The sequence below is a fragment of the Vicugna pacos genome, chromosome 29, assembly GCF_048564905.1.
Source record: "Vicugna pacos chromosome 29, VicPac4, whole genome shotgun sequence".
Taxonomy (NCBI): Eukaryota; Metazoa; Chordata; class Mammalia; order Artiodactyla; family Camelidae; genus Vicugna; species Vicugna pacos.
The window spans coordinates 10,417,501-10,441,110 of record NC_133015.1 but is presented as its reverse complement, the minus strand read 5'-3'; the positions used below and the strand labels follow the sequence as shown (position 1 = coordinate 10,441,110).

Genomic DNA, 23,610 nt, shown 5'->3' with positions numbered 1-23,610 from the left:
TATCTTTAAGTAGCAGTGGATATGTGCATATATATATATATATATATACATATATTCCATATTCAGTAGGGGGTATTTAAAAGTATGTCTATTCCTAGTTTTAGTTAATTATCTTTTAATGAAAGTGTCACTCATATTCACATCTGTAATATTGGAAAGAGATAATTAGGTTTTCAAATGAGAATCAGCCACCTTAAATTTTGCACCAGAAAATACCAAGTATATTTCATTCTAATGAGATCTGTAGTGGGGTTTTAAAATTCATCATAACGTGCTTCAAGAAAGATAATTCAACAGACTCGCAAGATGAAAGGTTTTCTTCCTAAGTCCTCTTAAAGCTATTACATTGAACTTATGCAATTCTGATAAAATATTCAAAAATATTACATAAAGGCTAGAACCGCAGCCTCGCTATCGCCCTTGCAACCCTCACTTATACTCATTTGAAAGTTTACTTTGACTAAACTAACCGCTTCTATCTTCCATGCGCTGGGTTTTCTTTCCTGCGTGTGCCAGCAAAAGATGCGTGTTTAAATTGAGTGCCTACGGATCCGGAGTGCAATTCCTCCTTTGAAATAGGCTGGGCAGAGCGGAATTTGCACACAGCCAGGCACCCTTTATTTACATATATCTGCATATTTGCTCAGGCCCCCGCATTTCGCCATTAAAGTGCTTTCCTGTAGTAGCAGAATAAACGAAGCAGCGAAAACCCTTTCATGGCCCTAACTCATATTTCTGCTTAAAACTCCCTAGTAAACAAATCTCTGGTCCGATAATAATTACTTTGCCTCATTAAAAAAAAAAAAACAAAATTCGAGTGGTGAAAGGGCACTGCTTGGGCAGTACTAATGTTTTTATTTTCTCCCCCTTCTCGCCGAGTGAGTGAGTGTGTGTGTGTGTGTGTGTGTGTGTCTAATGAAGTTTGGGAGTCGCGCGCGCAGGGGCGCGTGGGGTGCGAGCCCCGGAGGTCCCCATCCCCTGCCCTCTCCGCGGTCGCCGCGTCCCGGGCTCCCGCCGCAGCGCTCCGAGCCTTGGAAGCCGCCAGGCTCCCGGGCTGCTCCGAGTCCGGGCTGCGCGTCATTTGCAGTCTGGGGAATGTTGATCACCTCACTAATTACACCTCTCTCTCCCCCCTCTCCCTCTCCCTCTCCCTCGCTCTCCTCTCTCATTCCCAGAGTGCATATCGGGAATAGACACACAAAGACATGCGCACTCAACTTAATCAGCCATTTTTTTAAACAGGGCTAAAACGATAATAATTAGCAGAATAAAGACATATCGGATTTTCATTTCCTTTCCTCCTTTCCCAACCCCTTCACAACCAAACAGCGAGACCGCGGTCGGCACATGCTTTAACTCCTCCCGGACCCCCGAGGACCGCTCCATGCCCCCCACTTTCTGCTCCAGCGTTTTTATTTTCACCCAATAAAGTTCGAGGATTATTTTTTTATTTTTTTTATTTTTTTTAAATGAACCCTCTCGTTTTACTTGGATGTGATCAGCTGTAAGTAAAATAAAAGCAAAACAAAAAAGAGGCGAAGATCGAGTAGGAACTGCAGGGGAATGGAAAGTAAGTTTTTTTCTTTAACTTTTATTGAGTAGTTTGTGTTAAATTTAGGTCGAGTATCGATTATCTTTCCAGCCTGATCTTGCACAATCTTTGGTATTTCGCTCCCTCTCTCTCCCTCTCCGCCTCTTTCCCTCTCTGCCCCTGGCTGGCTCGCTCTCGCTCGCTCTCGCACACATCCCCTCAGCCCGACCATCTCTTCCGCTCTGCCCCCCTTTTCTATCTCTTTCCCCCTTTTTTTTTGGCTCCAGGATTTGCTCTGCTGAGGGAGGGAGGGGGCACTGAGGGACCTGATTTTCCACTTTCTTTGGTGGGGGGGTGCGTTTTTCGGGATTTAACTTTTGGATTAAGTGGCGGTTCATCCACGTTTGGCCGAGCAGTTTTCTCTCGTTTTGCCTGTCTTTTCGGGTTCTGTGTCCACCGCGAGCCTGGGGCTGTCTCGCGGCTCGGGGAAGCTGTCAGCACCGCGGCGGCGCGGGCAGTGCCAGGGGTCCCCGGTCGCCCCGCGCTCCCCGCACCCGGGTCGGGATGACCCTTCTTTTCGCACCCATCTTCGGAAAGTTTGGACTTGGGTCGGTGGGGCTCGGAGCCCCTCTCTTCCTACTGTCTCCCTGCTCTCCCTCCACCCCCGCCCTTACTCAGCCTCCTTTTTCTTCCCCTCTCACCATCCCCTTCCCTTGCTCGAGTTCCGCGAAGGGCGCTTAGTGCGCGGGAGCGGCGGAGGCCCGGGGATCCGCGCGCCGTGGGCAGGGGGTTCCGAGAGGCTGGGGCGCGAGCCGGGGCTGGGGCTGCAGGTAGACGCCCGGCCGCGGGAGCGGGAGGCGGTGCGGGCGGCGCGGACCCCGGCGCCGACGAGCGCCAGGCAGGTCCGTTAGGAGGCGGGATCGCCGGGCCTCGGGGCCAGGGAGCCGGGAGGCGGCCGCAGCTCTCTCGGGGCGCTTTCGCTGCGGTATGCCTTAGACCAGAGGACGGATGCCCGCCTCTCGGGGTCAAGAATCTTTTCCTTTCTTTTTGGCAAAGGGCAAGGTGTGTGTGTGTGTGTGTGTGTGTGTGTGTGTGTGTGTGTGTTTATTTGGGGGTGTGTGTACTGTGGCCGGTTGTGAGAACTGATTTATTCCCCGGCCCCCCCAAAGGGGTTCCGTGTCTACAAACGAACTTAACCTTCTCCGCCTCTCCGGGCATCAAGTGCGCCTTCCGGCCGGGAGCAGCTAAGGGAAGAGGGGCTGGAATGCGTCGGGTCTCGCCTTCCTTCTACTTCTGTCTCAGTCCCCCCTCCCCCATTCTTTCTGCTCCTTTCTATCGGAAAAAAATAATAAAATTTCTCGTGGAATTGTATAAAGTTTCTCTGCCTATGCCCAAGTTACAGAGGGTTCCCCATCCTGTCCCCCTTCCCCCCAGAAGACGGTGCACTGGTTTGTATTTCTTTTGTTACCTGTGATCCGGGCGGGGGCTCCTTTCGGCCGCTCGGGCTGGGGTCCGGCCCATATAGGAGGCTCCGGCGGGTGCCTTTGGCCGCGACTCCTCACTTCCGCGCGGTTCTGGTGAGGTCTTAGCTACCGTTCGATGAGACACCCTCCTTGTAGGTACCAAAGGTTCAGATCGCGAACACGGACCCCCCCCCCCGACCCCTACACACACACACATGCACACTCACACTCAATACACACTCACAGATACACACATTCTCCCTGCTCCCCCCCAGCCCCCACCCTGCCTTTCCCCTCCCCCCTTCCAAAAAAAGCACACACACAACAACAACAACCCCCCCAAACCAAACAAAAACCCAGACAAGTTCACTGGCGGAAGATGGTGGATTGACACTGACTCAGACAGAGGCAGGTTCACCAGGAAATCTGGCGGTCCCGATTTCTGACAGTTGCATTTCCTCTCCTTGAGTCCTCCCCCCCCCCCTTTTTTTTTTATTAACTCTGTTCCATGTTTAATCAAGGATCATGTAGATGGCAAAAGGAGAGACAGAGAGAGAGGAGAGAGAGAGGAAGAGAGAGGAGAGAAAGACAAGAGACAGAAGGAGGTTTCTTTTTTTTTTTATTGTGTTCTCCTGGATTTTCAGTGGCTTGATCCCTATAAACGTGGAGTGGTTAAAGCTCATATGTAGTATTATATTTTTAGTTGGGTGGATGGATGGAAGAGTCAGGGAGAGGCTGCGGCTGCCGCTGCCTTTTCGGGTGTTCCTTAGAGTAAGGCTGGGACTTGGCTGCGATTGGGACGCGACAGTGACACGGGCATCGATCGCTTCCATTGAGAGCAATGCAAAAACACAGCCCGGGTATGTAACACTCTCGGTGCCATCAACACTTGTTTTACTTTATATTTACTGGCGAAATTGACAGAGCAAGCTCAGACTTTCTTTCTTTCTTTCTTTTTTCCCTCTTTTCTCTTTTCTAACTGAAGAATAACAATTGTGTCTAGAAGTTGTTGCAAAGGATGGTTTAAAGACAACAGAAAGGATAGATTGGGATCATTTTCCTACCTCTGTGACTGCTTGTGTTTAAGAGTTTTTCTTCTCCACAGAGGAGCATATTAAAGAAGTCGAAGGTTTTCTTTTTCACTTCCTCATCTTAAAAAAAAAAATCCTTAAGGGAATATTTGATAGTTTTCAACGTTTGCCGTTTCAATCAGCAGGAAGGCACACAAAAATAAAAGATGGCTAGCCAGCTGTTTTAACCTCTTGCACCTGGCTTCAGTGTGGGGATCATAAGGTTTATACAGTTACTATAAAAAAAAACAATTCTAATATTTATGGCATAAACTGGGGAGAAAGTATCACTGTATTTATTCGATAGCTGGTTGCTTTTGCATTTAAAAAAGTAAATGCATATTTAAGTGTTTTCGTTTTTATGGCAGTGAAGATAGAGTCAATGAAATATGGGGGAAAACCCATAAATCTGAAAAGTGAATTGTACCTAAGGAACAAAGAAAGGTCAGGTAAACCAGCTGTGTAAGTCAAGGCAGTGGCACCAAATGTGGGGTAGACAGGGCGAGTGGGCTCTGGGTCTAGGAAGTGAAAGTTGCCACTTCAAGTTAAAAATGAAGGACACATGCTCGGCTTTACTGTAATCTTTGGCAGTTTTTAGCAGATGAGTCCAAATCTGTTCATTAATTTTGGGCTAGTTGGATTATTTTAAAAGATGCTTCACCAGCAAAGGGAGACATAAAGGAGGCTGAGAAAATCGCTGTTTAATATTGCAGAATTTACTGCTTCCATTCTGACCATGAGCCTAAATTTACACAATGAAATTTGATTATCTCTAATAACAATATTAGATCCTGCACTGGATGGATGAGAATTGAGGTGGTTTTGTTGATTGCAAGGGTTTAATGTTGCATTTCAGAATCTGATGTGGTTTGGCCTCCCTTCCATTAACTGGAAAACCCCTGAGGTTTTACAATTATTTCTTAAAGATAATACATTTAAGATTGCATTGGTAGGCTGAAGAAAAGTCATAAAGGCAAGAAGGGAAGCCCTTAATAACTCTTGAGATTCAGACATGTTCAGCAGTTAGATTGGCTCTGACTTCACCAAGGGTCGACAATGTGTCATTTCCACGAAGCCAAATTGCCCTCTGCCTATATGATATTAATGTGCAAATCAATATTTCAGGGATTAAATTTCCCTTCTTCATTTTTTATGGTTTCTACCTCAATAAGTCTCAAGTCTATTAGAAGAGGCTGGATGATTTAAAATCTTTCACTGCAGAATGGCTTGTCGTAGTCTTGTTTCACAGACCATTTTAGGATTTTTGTTATCAAGACTAAAGGCATCCTAGAGAAGTTGTGAAGCAGTGTAGAGCCAGGCTCAACAGTGGAAAGCCCTTGTTCGATTAAGAGCCAGGAGGTATTGGAAATCTAATATATATGTTTATGTAATATACATGTATATACACACGCACATGTCTTCTGCTGCTTTAAAAATATTATGTTAATCACCTATTGATTTATTTCAAAATCCATTGAAGTTCCTTTCTTATTAGTGATTTGTCCAGCATTCTTGAAGACTGTGTTCATTTTCTTAAAGAGTGGGCATAAATTAGCTTGGTGTGAAAATACTGGGGAGGGGTTTTCATTTAGCAGTATTTTCCCTCAGCAATCTTGCTAGAAACCATTGTTTGTGAGAGCAATCATCAAGTGTTGTCATCTGCATAGTCGTCGTCATGGCTATCATTGCATCTGAGGGCTGAGTGATTTGGCTGATGTCTGTTATAGGAGGCCCTCCTCAATGCACATCACATTGCTTTCCGGCACTTAGTAGGCACAAGGTTTCTCCTAACGCTCTTGGAGAAACACAGTTGTAAAAGAAAATATGTGACCTGATGGGAAATAATACAAAGCAGAAATTTGGGAGGTCAAAATAAAAGATTGTGACTTTATCACATAATCTCGGGAAGGCCTACTGTCTATCATTTGGGGGTGTTTTATAGTCAAAAACCATCTGGACCAAGTTCCGCACAGCTGCACGAATTTCATATGTGATAGAACATTTTTTCCATTCAGTGTGAAATGTTCCTTCCTAAAACACGTACACCAGACTCGCTTAATTTAGTCTGTTAAAAGAAATGCACATGAAAAAGGACAAAAGGCTCTTTAATCGCTGCAAGCTGTTTGTTTTTCTTCAAGATTCCTGTCTGTTTGGGTTTGAAAAGTCATGTTTATTGAGGAGATGATTCTGAGGTGTGACATTAAAATAATATATGATCTTTGGACTGGTGGCCATGCTTCTGCCTGGTTTGCGGAACTACTTTTTATGCCTGTCAAAACACAGCGTTAATCTATCCTTATTTACAATTAATCTCAATAAAATTAATCTTAACTATGCTTTATTCAGTGGCTTAAAATATCTAATTATATTCAATTAACTGCTGTCATCGTAATTAACATTGCTTAATTGCCTCTGCATATATTTACGTAAAGCTCATTAGGTGCTGCTGGCTCTTTTTTCCTTCCCTACTTGCTATTTTTGCTGTTGTCAAATCATTTTCATCTCCCAAGGTTCTACAATGTCAGTGAGAGGAAATTCTTCCTTAACATTTTTCCTGAAATGAGTGTTATTACTTACCTATGAGAAGGTACTTCTTATGAGTCTTTAAAGGTGAATCCACCTCTCTGCCTCTCCCCCATCCCATCCGTCTTCCCTTATCCTTGGTCCCCAGCACACTCACAAAATATTTGCTGTCATTGTTGCTAGAAATCTGAGAAGGTCCAGCTTTGTGTTTATAAATGAGGAGCCTTTCTGTATCTGCCTAGGGGCTGTACCCACAGGCAGAGATTTTTTTTCCCTCTAAAACCATTCTAAGGGTTAAAGACTTGGCCAGGGTTCAAACTGAAAAGCGCCCAGGGAAAGTGCATGTGAATATGTACAAGTTTCATGTAATTAGTGCTTAATTATATTAACATATGCAAATTGTCAACTTAGAAGCTTGTTGAGCTGGCAAAGATCAGCCCGGCACAATTGCTGTATTGTTCTGAAACAATAATGGATTTCAAGTTGGATTGTGGAAACACATAACTAGCTATCTAATTTAACTCATACCATGGTGAAATTTCATTAGTCTCCATGGAGACTGGTTTAATTGTGCTGACTAATGTTCTGGGCTGCAGAATGTCCTAAAAAGAAAGCGGTTGTGTGCCTAATCCACCTTACAATGACACTTGTTTGTACATGTTTCCCTTGTGTGAGAATTTGCATATGCAAATAAATAGTTCCTCTGCCCCATTTGTCATGGCTGTTCATTACCCATGAAGAGGACATTGTTCCTAGGCTGTTACTGAGTCTCCCAAGACGGGAGAGTGTCAACCAGTCCAGCTACATTCTTTCATAATTTGTTTCTGATTAATAGACCAGAGTGAGTCTCGGTGTCTTTGGGCATCTGCAAAGGCAAGGTCAGTTCTGTCACAGAAAAGAGTTTCCACACTAACTGGAGGACTTTTTCTTCTTAAGGCTATTCTCCTTTTCTCGCTCATTGGTTAACATAATCATATTTCAAATAACGTATTCTTGTTCTAAGAACGCCTCTACTAATCATCTCTGGTTTCCTAAAGCAAAAAGAGAGGAAAAGAAAGGAAATTCGGTTATTGGAATATTAATCCTGTTTTTGACAGAAAGGTAAACTGATATAATTGCTTTTCAGTTGAAGGAATGGGGGTTTATACAAGGGTGAAGGCATCGGAAAAGGATTAGCATTTTTTTGCATAATGAAAAGCTCTGTTGAATAGGGTTCTGAATGGCTGACTGAATGACTAAGATGAAAGGAAGATGAAAATGCTGCCTCCTCTTTCTTTCTGCCTCTGCTCTGCTCCCTCTAAAGTTATGTTTGTCCAAGCCTTGAGAAAACAAGCAGGGGCTCAGATTTCAGCAACTTTATAAGATGCTCTGAGTTTTCATCATCATAGGGAAGTAATATGTATGACAACAGTGCGGCTGGAGGATGATAAACAGAGGTTTGTATGTAGAAGAGTTTTCAGAAACAGGCTAGGCTAGCCAAATATTGACTGTTGGGTAGCAAGAATTCCCAGCACTTTGCTGGCAAGAAAACAGTTATTTCAGAAGAGGCCGATAGTATGGTGTGGATATCTCATTTAGTTAATGATGGAATATGTGATGCTCCCCACCCTGCCCCCCACCATCGGTTATAAATAGTTGTCTCAGTTGGTAGGACGCTTCACTTGGGAAGGAGTTGTACATTCTGATTTTTGGCAATGTGAAGTGTTATAAGTGGCCCATCAGCTTTTGTGGTTGGGAGGGGCTGGTAGAAGAGGATACAGAGTTATTTTCTGTAGGATTTGATTCGCCTTCCTGTCGCTTTGTAGGTACAGTGTATGTTTCATTTAGAGATAAGTCTTTTTTTACAGCATCTGAGTACTCTTGGACACATCTGCAGTAGTTTTCCCTTGTCACTAGTTAGGGCTGTAACTGGTTATCAGTTGACAACGTGATCAGGGCTCTTAATGATGTTTCTTCAACCATAATTAGGGCAGTTAAAATACCGTAAGTGTTAAGACACTTTCAAAGGTGGGAATTGGTCCTTTTGTACGTATGTAAATCAGATGCCGTGTGGATAATTATTTGTATGTATACATTTTAAACAAGCTCTTTCCGGTTTGGGGGTCACCACAAATGAGCCATTGAAGGCTGCCCCAGAGCAGGACTGAAAGATTCCACCAGAATTTCACCTAATGTATTCTGTTGCAAGACTGTACAACTTCTTTTTGCCTCATCACCTTAACGGTTCAGTTGCTGGGGTACTATTAAGATGGCTACACAGAAACTTGGGAAATCAGAAGTTTTTTTCATGTAAATTAAAGTATAAGGGCTGCCTCTTGAGTACAGAATATTGCAAGGGAAAAGCGTTTGATCTTTGTTATATAAAGTCAGCAAAAATTCTTTACTAGGGTCCTTTAAAAAATTTGTCAAGAAATTCTGCATTGTTTCAGAAACTTTTATGGTTAACTTTATGATATGCCTGCAAAAAAGGCTTAAAAGAACGAAAAAAAAAGAGAGAGAGAGAGAGAAATCCACATGGAGGCTGTTCTTTTACATTTAGCAGGGCTTATTAAGGTATTTCCATAAGAAAAATGTGTTAATTTAAAAAATAAATTCATTTATATTTTAAGACATTGTTAACCAAGCACCATGTGTTGTACCTGGCAGCTTTCCAGCCACCATGGAAGTGGATCACACATGGGTTAATAGTAGCTTATGTGATGTCTGCATTCTTAGGAAATGGGCAAAAGCCCAGGGTATTCTGATATCAAGATTTTAGGAATCAGACAGAAAGCAGAATGTATGTTTATATGTGAACAGATGGACACATGTGAGAACTAAAAGTGCACAATTTCTCTTGGCACTTGTTTGAGTTATCCCTGATGATATAACCAAGATCTCACTGCACTCACACTCTTTGATGGCTAAGGACAAAATGGTCTTTTAATGAGGGCTCAATGGCATTATTTTCTTGCATACGGATTGTTCCCCTTGTGATCTTGCTGGATTTGATGTTCTGTTAATTCCCTAGTTTCAGAGTTTCACAAGTTGCCTTGAAAGTTTGATATGGCTTCGTGTTTGACATATAATCCTCCGTCCAGGAATAGCTGCTCCCCCCTCCCCTCCCCTTTTAAAGGTTTCTGAGTGAAATAAAATATTTGCCATTTCGAGGCACTTTTGAATGTTATGCACACAACCTAAAGATGGCCTTGACATTAAAATCATATTTGGCAAGCAGCTTATCTCTGCTATAATTAACCACTTTAGCATTCTGGAGATTGAAAAAATAAACAAATACATTTAAGAATTTGGACAGCTTGACTTAGTTAATATGTCATAATGTCCTGATGGTCCCAGTCAAGTTCGGAGTAGGTGTTTTAGCCATTCGGGTCAGGGGTTCACGCACTAGCATCATATATTTAGATGATTGATCATTTCTAATGTTTGCTTGTCCTGGGGACGTGGCAGTGCACAGTTGATAATTTCTGAATAGTACATATGATAGCACGTACCTCTGAAGACGAAGTTTATTAGTTCCATTGTGTTCTAGCTGTAAAAACAGTGTTCTGCGAGCATTTACTCAGATCTAAATCATTTTAACCAGGGAAAATTGACTTTTGGGTTAAAATATGCATTTTATAACTGTCCATAAAGTTCTTTTCCTTCACTGTAAAGAAGAAAGGAAATGCATAGCTTTAACAATGTTAAAATACAAAAACATGTGAGCTGGTGGATGTCACCTGGTTGTACTGTTCAAAACAAAACAAAACAAAACTTTCTAAGGGGGAAGTTTATAAAGAATCTTAAAATTTGCCTGATTGGAAGAATAAACTGAAGAAGCCCAGTCATTTCCCAGAGTACCACCATTAAACCTGAAAGGCTTTATTAATGTCGATTTTCTAAAATACACTTCTTAGTACTTTCCCCCCATACCTTTAGGAATAAAGCAATTAATGCTTAAAATTTCCTGACCCCGCTAGTGAATTGAGAGTGAGTCATCCCTTTTGGTTTGAAAGATGCAAACCAGGAGATTGTATACAGACACACAAGCATGTGCACACGAACTTCTGCCCTCTTGCCATGTTAGTGTCTCTCTTTCCTCTTCAGGTGTACTGATAGGGGTAGCCCGTGCAATTTCCCCCATAGTCTGAATTTCTTTTATTTTCTAAGGACTGGCTGACATGGTCACAACGGAAAGGAGCAGGCACTGTGGTTAGACCACCAGAAACTGTCAAAGGGCTAAACCCTGAGCACCGCCTAGGCTCATTCTGAAATACACAGTATGGAATTTGGAGACGTAATCATTGAGTCAGCCTGCAAAGTAGGAAAATGTCAGGAAAAGAACTCAGCTGGCCCAACTCAAGGACCAATGGTCATTCAGCTACTCTGGCCGCTGGGAAAAGGGAAATGGGTTTGTTCTGTGAATAAATACAAAGGTGGTAGAGTTGGTGAAGAGAAGAAAAAGAAAATGTGCAAATATGATCCTACTGTGTTACTATCTCCTCTGAGAGAGGGAGTTCTCTGTTACTGGAAGGGGATGATAGAATGTGGACCACCTCTTATCACTGTGACAGTAAGCGTATTTTTGCATTAAGCAGGAAGTTAGACTAAGGACTTAGAATGGTCAAGGTGAGTCTGTGATTCATAAACTACCTGATGATCTCAGTGACTTAAAATGCATCCTTAATAATCATGAACACAGTGAGAAGAAGAAAGAGGTTTCTATTCTATGAAAGGAAAGTAAATGAAGACAGTGCTGTGATGTTTTAGAGACAACAGTGTACAGAAAGAATGACACTTAGTTTAAAACCAGACATTCTTTTGATTCTGTTTACTTTGGATTCCTTTTTCAGTGAGTTTGTTTATTTTAAGTCTTAGAGATATGAAAAATCTCTATTTTTTTGGACAACTCAGTGGCCAACAGAAATCATATTAGATCTATCAGACACCTGAGTTAAATTCTTGTTGTCGATGACCTTTTCCAAGTTATTTAATCTTTCCGAGCCTCAGTTTCCTCATTTGTATCTCCAAGTTGTTGGAGAGATTATGTAAGACTAAAATGTTGTGAACATTAAAATAAGTGAACGTGGACTGGGCCTGATACCCTGTAGTCTCCCTTTATTTTCAATAGCTGGTTTTTATATAATGCTCTACTGGAGAGTATTTGATGTATCTGATAAAGCAAATCTGCATGGACCTTTTGAGTCGGGATGCCCCTCTCCCTGACAACGGAGGGAGATCGAAATTAGGCAAGGTGTGTGCCTCAGAGGTAGGAGAAAAAGAGCAGTAGCCTTCTTCCCATATTTTCCCATTGACAGATCCCTAGATGGGGTCTGGGATATGTCCTCTGCTTCATTATCTGCTTCTCCATCACCACACATTGCTTCGGTTCTGAGGGGCTTCATTTTCTGGGGTCTTTTCTAAGAAGCAAATTAGAACAGAAAGTTTTTAAATAATTCAGGCCTTAGTCTGTCCACAGGAACTCAAGATTCCAGACTGCCCATTATATACAGTAATAGGAGAGACCACAAAGCTTATTTCAGTATCGAAGTCGACCCTGCCTGTTTGAAAGCCTTTGAATGAGAGCTTTTTCCAAAACTGGATTAGATGCCATAGAAATATCTTTCTCTATGTATATGTGGTGTTATGATATTTTGATATGCCATGAAAGAAGAATAAATATTGTTTACATGGCACTCTGTTGACCAAAATTTATACCAACCTAGAGAAAAGACACAGTTATTAATAACCCAGTAGTATTATAGAACCTGTAAATTTTCTTGTGGGAATTTTATAGCCAAGTTATGAGTCTCCTCTTGGCTTATCTCTTGGAAGAGATCACAGGTCCTTTATCTTTTCATAGGAATGCATTATTCAGAGGAGCAAGACCCAGGTTCAAAGGTGACAAGTTTCATGATAAGAGTTAATAAATTTATAAATACAATTTTTTGACTATCTAGACTGGAATCTATTTCTATCATGATTTTTTCTTTTTGATGTTTTAATTCATAATAACTTCCCATTGTGATACATGTAAGAGACACATTTAAAATTATTGTTTATATTCTTATAGGAATTATAAGTGTATTTTGGATAGTAATTTCCCAGCTTTGCATTTGATTTTTGCTTGACATTTATATATATTTAGTTCACAATCTTGGCTCAAGTTTTTCTTAAAAAGAAAGGCATGGTCATTTATAAGTAGCCCTGGACTTGACAATTCCTTTGAAGCACATTTTTTTTAAGACTGAGCATTTTATTGAGTAACTGATAGGGTAAGAGTATATTTCACTGAAAGAAAATAATTAGCATATTAGCACTTTTCATGATGCTTGTTTAAATGTCTCCTCAAATAAACTTCAGCCTCCACGAGGGCAGCTCCTCTGTCTGTTTAATCACTGTGTTCACTGTGACGGATGATATTGGCAAATCCTTGGTAAATATCCTCAGTAAACATCTACTGAATACACGAAAAAATGAATGATAGTTAATTCAAAACATAAATGAAACACTTTGGTTTACTACAGTACTGGAATCTGCCTCTCCTCTTGAAATCTAGGTACTGGGGAAAAAAAAAATACAACCTTAAAAACATCTGGGTCTGTCTCAGAAAATTCCATAGGGAAATCTATCTTCCTGCACAATCTAAATGGGTTTTTATATTAGAACCATAGATTGTTGCAGTCGGAAGGAATACAGCACAGCCCCCTTGTTTAACCCACAAGGAAACTGACGCTCAGAGAAATTCCTGGGAAATGTCACACAACTGCGGAGCACAGCCAGTGAGTCTAATGTGTGTGTGAGTGTGTGTGTCCCCATCAGCAAATTGTTCAATCATTTTCACCTAAGTTGGCTTAACTCCTTCCATAGCCAAAGAGTTTATATTATTAACATGAGCATTATTTCTGTTCTGTGGCAGATTTTTTTTTTCATTTGTGGAATTTTTCCAAGCAAAGGAAGATTTTCAGTTAGTAGAATTTCTGTGATGACCACAGGGCCAGTTGACTGCTCTGGGACTGTCAAACTAAACTGCTCGAGATAGGACAAAAATTGCCTGAAAGATGAAAACTTGCAGGAAAAATGGGGTGGGCCATTTCGTTCTTGAAATGAAGCAGGGTGCAGATTAGGAATCATTGTGGTTTGCCAGAAGTTGCTGGTCCTAGAAGCCTGTTTAAGTGCTCACTGTCAACAAGGAAATCATGGGCAGCACTTAAAGTGGCTCACCTCTGATTTATTCATAAACCTCACACGAGCACTTGGCTTTGTTCTTGCTCTCGTAAGGGGGACCGATGCCAATAAGAACAGGAATAAAGAGCTTCTTGCATGGTCCAATAGTGAATAGCACTTTACCTCAAAGCCTGACCTCCTTTCCCGAGGTCTGTGATGCTGCAGTCGACTCTGATTGGCTGTGTGTCCGCAGATGAGAGAAGAGGTTATAACAAGGATCTACTCTGTAAGCCCCATGGTATACATAACAAGGGCTGTGTAACTGGAACTTGGGTTCTAACTCAACCTAAAGGTTGTGGTGTTCACGCTAAGTGGAAAAGCTTCCCTCTCCCCTCTCCTTAAAGCTGGAAGAGCTGCACATTTAATAATGGTCAGGAAAAGGTTGCTTCTTTCTCATTGAAGAATACAGTGACCTCGGAGGGAAATGGGTTTTGACAATCCCTTTCCCCATTAAGATGAATTTAGAGAGATTTCATAACACAGGGAATTAAGGGTTTGAGAATAAAATACATACTCCACGGGGGTAGAAACAAAGAAATGGGCTTGCGGGTTGATGAGCCGTGTTTATCTTGAGAAGCTTTATTTGCGCCAGTTCATAGATTCTCCTCTGCTCCCGCCGCCCGTGTTGAGGGGAAGGGACCTTTAAGAGACAGTCAGCTGGCTGGTCTGCACTGGGGCAGAGGTTGAGTCGAGTTACTGAAATCCCCAGAGCAACATTTAGTTAATGCTCGTCTTTTTTTTTTTTTTTTCTCTCCCCTTCCCTGATCCTGTCCACTCCAGCTTCCCTTTTCTCTTCTTGATGAATTTGGTCTCTTACTACTTGAAGTGCATATATTTACACAAAAATTTCCTCAAATTTTCACAACACATTAACCCAGAAGAGCCATATTAGGAGATGGTGATGAGAGTTAATGATATATCTTTAGATAAAGCCATCCTCCCGTGCAGTCACATCAGAGTCATCAGCTCATTTGTCATGGCTGAAGTGAAAACGTCAGGACCAATGAGTGTATGAGTGCTGAAGGGGGCGAAAGGGCTTTTGGAGAAAGACATTTTTGTGCTGGGAGTCGGCCATGGCTTAGATTTAGCTCCAGGGAAATATTGGGATTAGCCAACCCTGTGTCCAAATCCTTAGCATAACAGAATTAGTTGGGAAAATGGAGAGGTGGGGTCATGAGGATGGACACGTCTGGAGACCTGCTCCAGGCTGCTGGCCAGAAACTATGGAAAAGAACGAGGCGATTGATTAAAAGTATTTTAAGGGATGAGCTCTATGTAGTCTCACTGATTTCAGCGAGACGGAAGTCGGAGCTTTGAAAGGCATCCAGGGAAGACCTACAGTAACATACCCTAAAAAGGTGTACATGGCTATGGTTTCAAATTCAGCTGTATCAAAGAATTTTGATCCGAACATCTAAAAATGTTTCAAAAAGATACTATTTGAGTACACAAAGATAATATTCAGGCATAAAATACTTTTGGCAGTCTCTTAAGAGTGGAAGTTAATACTCAATTTAAATAACAATGATTGCGGTGACATACTTGTTGCATTGTTGGATTTACACAAAACCCAGAAGCTACACTTTCTTTACCCAGGCTTCACTCTGAAACTTTAATGGAAAAGGAACCGATTTTCTTCAGCTGCAGAAGTTCTTATCTTTGATAGACCAGTACTAGCAGATTTATTTCGTTTTGGATCCAGCGAACTGTTCTCTTTCAGATAATGTACCCATACAACCTCTTGTTTAATTCTATTGATTTACAGTGTTAAAGTGAAATAATCTGATACCTGTTTCCTGCCCTTTGAGTATTTGTCCTCAAACAGGCTGATTAGTTGCTTTCTCCCCCTGCTCTTTAGCAGTTCTAAATGTATAATTATCATTGCATGTCATTTGATAGCTGCGCTAATTGCTGCCAACTATTGTCTGTTTGCACTTAATGCTGAAACCTGATCAACATCCTGCTTTGGTTGATGTTTGGTGGTAAACTTTAATTAACTCTTATTGCATTGAAGAAGAGTTCAGGCTTGGTGCTAACTAATCATTTACCTTCATTATGTCCTGACAGCTCCACTTGTTCTTGGTCCTAATAGATACACCAGCCAGTAAATAAACCTGCAAGCCTCATGCCTTGTAGTTGCTCCACACAGATATTTTGATGCTTAAAGTAGAAGATAATTGGGCCCAGGTAATTATTTAGTTAGTTTAGTATCTCTAGTTCTGCAGACACTAATCTTAATTGCCTCTTTCATGCTGGACAATTTCATTTTAATAGAAACTGTAGATTTGAGATAACATTATTCCTTCAACATGGTTCCTATGAACATGCATCTTTTGAATCAATACAATTAAGCTTGTCTCCTGTTGGAATTCTTGTCATTATTTTTCCTGAAATACTTTTCCTGTAATGATATTGAAGTTAAAGTAATCAGGTTACCAGCAGATCATGTAAAATTCAACTCAAAATTGCTGGCTGCTTGATTTTAATTTGTCTGACATCAAGTTTGTTTGAAAAGGGATAATATGTGGGTAAACCAAGGAGCTTATAATTATGGTTGACGTTTGTTTGTTTATAATGAAATCTAATTAAAGTTCATACATTTAAAACACAGAAGTTAATTACGGAATTGCTCACTTCACTTATGGACAGCAGTCGAATTAACTTTCAAGCCAAAAAAAAAAAAAAACCCACACACACATACAAAAAAGCAAACAAAAGGCTCCTCATAATAGAAATAAAATAACCAACTAATCTTAGTGATCAAACATAAATTTGCCAATTTTTCATCCAGAAGAAACTTGTCATTCCACTTTTGTTCTCTGTTGTTAGTCCTAATGTATTTCTCAATATAAAATGATCTAAACTATCTACATGGATTATAAAAAGGGACTTGGATTTGGTAGATTCTAAGAGTCTTGTATATAGCAAGAGGTGCTTGGTAGTGATTTAAGAAATTATACATATAACTTTCTTCATTAAAACTAGTTTGAGATCATGTGAAATCATTGCTCAAGGAATAGGAATGTTTGCTGGAATACCTGAGCTGTGCTTAATTTTATGAAAATAAGTTTAGCCTGCAAGGAGTGACATTTTTCAGAAAAAAATAGGAATGTACTTACACTACTACATTTATGTCATATTGGTCATGAGATCATCTTGGTGGAAATCATGAAATACAAAGAATTATACAATTGTTTTCTCCTTTAAATATTTAATTGTCAGTATTTCAATAATGAATTTCATGTATTAATAGACAAAGAAGAAAGAAATGCATGTATATGTTAGGATATGTTGTCTTCACATTGCATCTGAGAAATGAGTGGAATGGTCTTCATTAGTGTGGTAAATCTGTTTTTGAAGCCAAATATCCTATAGTTATATGTACCTTGAGAAAACCAATTAAGATGAAGTTTTTTAAAAGTTCCTATGTGACAACTTAAAAGTATTTTCAACTAAACACTCAGATTGTGTGTATATTGGAGAGATGAGTCAATTATGTTTTAAAAACTAGAAATATAAACATATGAAAAACATGACCAATGTGATTTATGAATTTCTAAAAATGATTGATTCAGTCCATGTTTTTCCAAGGAATACTAAAGGGTTCCATGATTAAGCTTTATATTCCAAAGTGTTACTCACTTGAACTTTCAAACATAGTAGAGATTGAGGGAGAGAGAGCTGAAAAGGGACAGGGATTCTGTCCATTATGGAGATGCTTTGTAAAAGTGAGTGTAATTTACACACCCTTTTAATATTTCCAGAGAGTATATTTATATGTATTTTAATCTAACACCTGATTGATTTGTAGATTAATATTTATTTACGGAAGAAAAATTTAAAGGATCACACAGTCATTTAACTCTAATCCTACTTTGCATAGATGAGACAAAGGGAAGATGATTAATACTTAAGTATGGCTGGGTAATGGCATTCAGAGGTAAGTTTTTATTCTATAAAGAAAGCAAAAAAAAAAAAAAGTTGGTGTAGTCTCACAGTATTGGCAAACAACAGCTTTCTAGTAATGCTTTCGCTGATTACCAAGTCCTTACCCTTTAATGAAGCAATCACTACAAAGCTCCAATGTCAGCTGGAATACTAGCAAAACAGTATCAAAGAAAGAACCAGAAAGAGACACTGAACATAATTACAGTTCGTGTCCTTGTCTCACACCAATGCAAACTATTCATTTTCAATTAGAATGAATAAGAAAATTAGAAATCAACTAGATTGGTTGGAAGGACCAAAGTTTGTTTACAGAGGATAGCTGAAGTATTAGGTCCATCTTGCTCACTGATTATGAAATTTTCCTGAAGCAAACAAATAAAATGAGTCATATAATGGAGTAATTTGGTTAAGGAGAGATTATTGATTTCTCTCTGAGGAAAGTAGCTAGAGTTTGATTAAAGTTGTGAAGAAAACTGAGTAAAATTCCTATTTCCCACATCTAATAAAATTAAGAACTGTTGGACTCAGTAGCAAAGCGTACCTTTCCTTTTTAGTTTTCCAACATATGTGTTTAATGACATGTAATTGTCATATAAAGTCTGGGGAGGCTTAGAGATGAGAGGGAGAATGAGGGAAAATGAAGCTGGAAAGAGAGGGCGAGGAAGAGAAAGGAAAAACGAGGGGCAGAAGACCACTGAGCATCAATCATAGGGTTCTGTTTATAGAGAAGGAAATAAATCAGTGCTGAATAGTTAATTCAGGTTTTAATGAGAAAAAGCAGAGGAAAACAGGGGAACATGACTTCATTGACTTACACGCTTAACGTTTGCCTTTGTAAACTTTCCCTCTTTAAAAATGTGCTTGGTTTAGATGCTTACTATATTTGGTTACATCCTTCTATTCAAACTTAATTACCTTCTCCCCTTTGTCGTGACATGGGTGGAAAGTTTTTGCCGTGTCAGGAGAGGTCGTCACACATTCTTTTGCAGCTCTGTTCATTAATTCCTTCTTGCAGAAGCATTTTCTCTCGTGCTGGGAAGGTAGAAGGGTGTAACAGAAGAGCCCTGGAACATCAGCAGGAAGCTCTAAGCTGGTTAATGCAGTATAATTGTCTGGACATAGACTGGTCTTTGTTTGTGTGGTTCACTCCGAATCAGCTGTAATTAACTCCAGAGTGTTTCCAGATTGCCAGCAAAGAAAAATTACAGCTTTTCTGTTTTAAATTGTAAAGCTCACAAACATTAACTATGCAGATTGCTTTTTACTTTGATATATTTCTATCCTGCAAGGGAAAAAAAAAAAAAACAAACAGAAGCTTCTATGACTCCCCCCCACCCCAACATCTCTGAAAACCTGCTTTTGTTAAGTTATTTGATTTAGCGTCTATTGGAACATAACGACCCCTTCATAGTTGGGTTTGAACTCTTTTTTCTTAATATTTTCAGTCCTTTGACATCCGCGTATTTGCCTTCCTTCTTGCTAACGTTTTAAATACTGCAATGGGGAAGAAGTTATGCAATCTTTTATGGACTACTAAACATATCCTAAAATAAGCCAACTGCAGCGAAAGCTGACTAAAGCCAACCACCGACAACCAACTTAAAAGACTGAGATCAAAGATGGATTCTACACAGGTACTTTACCTGGGTTTTGATATATCAAAAGAGAGACTGTGAAAAAAGGCCAATTTCGCTACCCTCTTGTCTTGGTCAGCACACCACACCCTTCTAAAAGCTTTAGTACAGTAGTTTGTAATTATGAATTCCAACACGGGTGAAAACGAGGTAGCAGTGTGAGCTAATACAGCCTAGGACACAAAAGATCTGTCAGTAACTGATGCAAAAAAAAAAAAAAAAGTCCAGCCAAAAATCTTTTTTTTTCTTTCTTCTGAATTTAACAATAAGGAATTTAAGCTTCAATGTGGCTTTAGCAACCAAAGAAAAGAAGCTCTTGGTGTCTGCATAATACCACTTTGATGGATTTTTTTCATCAGTTCTCTGTACGTGGCAACAAATAAACAAGTATAATTATACTTGTGAAGGTCTATTCATTGCTTTGTCAGGATTAGATATATGTGCCGTTTTCACACTGCGCCTCTCTTTTGTCTTTGCCTAACTCACTATGACATATTGATAGAGGATTTGGAATGGGGAAAAGGCCACAGCAGAGACAGTGGTGACCTTCTGGAAACTTGATATAATTCAAGGATTTTTATTTATTTTCTATATATATATATATTTACACACATATAATGTATATATATATTTAGGATTTGTAACGTGTTACCAAGTTCTCTTGTAGGTGGACAACTTTTAACCCATTTAAAATGGAATAAATAAAGATGCAAAGTCCTATGTGATGGCGAGAGAGCAGATGAGAATAAAAACAATAGGCGGAGGGGCACAGTGGTCTTCTTTCCCAGCCCTTAGCAGAGTGGCTAACCTAGCATTCCTTTCCCATTATCCTGTCCTCCTGATCAGCTCACGTTCTTTTTAATCATTTCACAAACACCGCTTCACGGTGCCAGAGGAGAGGACTGGGGCAATCTCAATTAAAAGACTGAGGTAAAACTGGCCTCTCTGATTTGGGGTTCTAATGGGAACTCTGCTTTCTGAATGCAAAGGAATGCTTCTATTGTTCAGAAAGCACCCCCCTTTCATTAGCCAGGCTCCTTGTAGGTGGGTTTGGTCATTTAGCAGAGCAGAGTTTAGGCAGCAGTGACTGCGGGACGAAAGCAAGGCAGAAGGAGCAATAAAAGTTCTTTTCTGCATGTTGTCCATTAGTTCCGAAAAAGGGATTTACATGATCAAAGTCACTGCTTTTGTGAATTACTGAGAATACCAAAAAATGTGTACACGTATTCTAAGCAGACCAGCAGGTATGTATTGTTCTGAATTTAGCATTAAAATAATGTTAGTTTTTTCTCTCTGGGAATTTCTTGAGAACTTGGGTGAGGTTTTAAAATATAAAATGTTTAGCAGGAGAGAATAGAAATTGGTGAAGACTAAATAGAAAGCAACTTAAATGGTGAAGCACCTTCTATAGTGAGTTTACTTGCTATGCAGTCATTTCGTAATGAATTCTGTGATTTAAATTAAATGGTTGTCTTTGTGGTCTTTTAACTGGGACTGATAAACTTTAGTGTAAATTTCCTAAATGGATCACTTTGATAAAAGAAAGATCTTGTCTGACACTGATGACAGTGAAATCACTTAGCCTCATAGTCAGTGTCACTGCGCATATTGATCTAAGTAATTTCTTAATCACACAAACTAAAGTGATTCCATCAAAATATGCTGCTCACCATCCCCATGGTCATAGTCAATAGCTACAAATGTAAAAATCAGGTCATCTGTTACTCGCTCTATCTGTTCAAATAGTTTTGCTATTGTTGCTTTTGTAATGAAATGTAAGTTTGGCTGTACAGAAGACTTCTTATGTATTTGACTTAGTGTCTGATTAATGTGTAGCATATTGAGAAGAAATTGATAAGCAATTTCGTGTGAAGTTATGTGGGAGTATTGTAAAAAGTACCAGATCTGTGATGGATTCTGTAGTATAGTTTTCACATTTTTTTTTTCACACAGCCATAATGCTGTTACATTTTAAAAAGTTACTTCTGGCTCTATAAAGATAAAATAAAAAGATAGGATCTACTTCCTATAGAGAACTATTGAGATGAGACATTACAGAGTCCATTCGAAATCTGGCCAAAATTATTAACTGTACATTACCTACAACTCATTGGAGGTGCATTCAGTATGTGGGTAATATTTCTAGTAAGTGTTTTTGTGGGCTGAGAACTGTCATAGGGGTATAGGTATAATGGAATTCAAATAATAGGAAGAGCTCAGAAACTTCTTTACAAAACTAAAGTGTTTGAGAACTTTCTCATTCTTGTAATTAAAGTGAGTCTTCTCCCACTTACAGCCTAAATTACTTTATCATAGGAAAGAAAACATTTTAATCTAGGATCATTAATTTAGTATTATTTAGCACCTTGCTTCTACTCCAAATCTCTAGTCTTTTCCTGCCTTTCTCATTTCTTTTAGTCTAGCAGATGATTACATTTTAGATACTCTGGCTGCCTTCAGTATGTATACATTGTCTGTGCAGATTTGGTAAACATTAATGTTTGTGAACTAATTAGAAAATTATTAGGTTTTCATGCTTATGGTGATTCATCAGATTATTTCAGAGGGTTTTAAAAGCTGCAGGCATGCCATGCAGATAATTAACCTGGAGCTCATCAATGATTAAAATTACACACTAAGCTTTGTGATGTTTGATTCGTGAGCAATTAGAATGACATTTTAACCATCTTAGATACCAAAATGAATTTTGATTTCATTTTCAATCTATGCAGGTCTTTTGATGTATTCGAAACTGATCACTTCCTCTCTGGTTTAGCTGGCAAGATTAAATTTGATTACAGTAAAGAGAATATTAAGAAGTTATTCTTCATATTTAATATGCCAGTGACCTTCACTGATGTCTTTCCTCTAGAAGAACTTTTAAAAAGGAATTTCTAAAATGCTGAGTAATACGGGTGAGCCCATTTGCTGCTTAAGCTCTCTGCCACCATGAAGTCTGTGCCATAGAACACAGGGGTGGGAGGGGCATCCAGGGTGAGTCACTGAGTGCTCATCCCACCCAATGTAGTACGTCATAATGTAAAATAGCCACGTCACCCTTTCTTGATTTCAGAAATTGTCAACCTGCGTGAAAGCGCTGACACTTTTACATTAAGGGGCTATTTGCCTTGAAGTTGTGAGTCCCATTCAATTTTGCGATTTGAAAGAAGATGCTGACCTGTTTCGTGAAATCGAGACAACGCCTATGTCACAGGCTGAAAACAAACACTAGAAGTTTCAGACCACTCACCTCCTGTGTATGGGGCCATTGTTCTGCCAGCGGAGAGATCCGCAGGGACTCAGAGAGGCTCCAACCGCAATCCAGCTGCTGTGACAGTAGCTGAGGTTTGCAGGCACACACACACACACACACACACACACACACACACACACACACACACACACAGAAAGGGGAACTTATTTTTACCAATGTATGCCCAACTTTCCCCGGGTAACTTACCCTGCTATCAGAAACTGATATGGCTTTATAGGGTGCATCTCATTCTCAACAAAGGGAGTTTATGGTCTAACATGCTTGCCTGCAAAAACTAAAAAAAAAAAAAAAAAATTGAAATATTTTCATCAGCAGTGCTTGCGTATGATTTGTTAAAGCCTACGGAGATGTTGATTGAGGCAGTGGTTGAGAGATGGGTAACACCCCAGGATTGATAACATCAAAATGGTATTTGAAATAGTGTTCATTACGTACTGCAGTGGAAAAAAAAAAAGTGAATGCGATTGTCCCCTAGGATGATAGGACTGGTTGCAGTAAATATTAATTTTTGTTCCGTTGCCCATTGAGGTGACTGAAGTGTGGGGAAGAATTGTGATTGGTGCTTAATCAGGGCCAGCCAGATACCTGCTGAGAGCTTTTGCACAAGGAAGATTTGTAGTAAGCTGATTTACTGGCAAAATGAAAACCAGAGAAGAGTTGGGTCCGTGCTGCCTGTGACTGTAATATTTCTAATTTTAAGGTTCCTTTATTGTCGGTGTCCTTTCCACACTCAGCCCCCCCCCCCACTTCTAGTCACTGCCTGATAAAGTAAAAAGGTAAATTTTAAAAATTCCGACTTATTTGCGTTGTTCTTTGAATCCTGCTGTCGTCTTGTGAGAGTCATTTACATTCCTATTACGGTAAAGGGGGTTTGAAAGCTTTTATGGATATTATATACGTTTTCAGAAAACAGGAATAAAAAAGTACGGATTACTGATATAAATTTCAGATTTGTGATGAA

At 39.8% G+C, this 23,610-nt stretch overlaps 1 protein-coding gene across 1 annotated transcript in view; it reads left to right on the top strand.

Moving 5' to 3' along the window:
* The first annotated feature begins 1,489 nt into the window (after positions 1-1,489).
* ZFHX4 (zinc finger homeobox 4) overlaps positions 1,490-23,610 on the top strand; it is a 173,211-nt gene continuing 151,090 nt past the window's right edge. The window contains exon 1 of the mRNA XM_072951784.1: positions 1,490-1,570. The gene's annotated coding sequence lies outside the window, so the exon portion shown is untranslated. The remainder of the gene's footprint in view (positions 1,571-23,610) is intronic.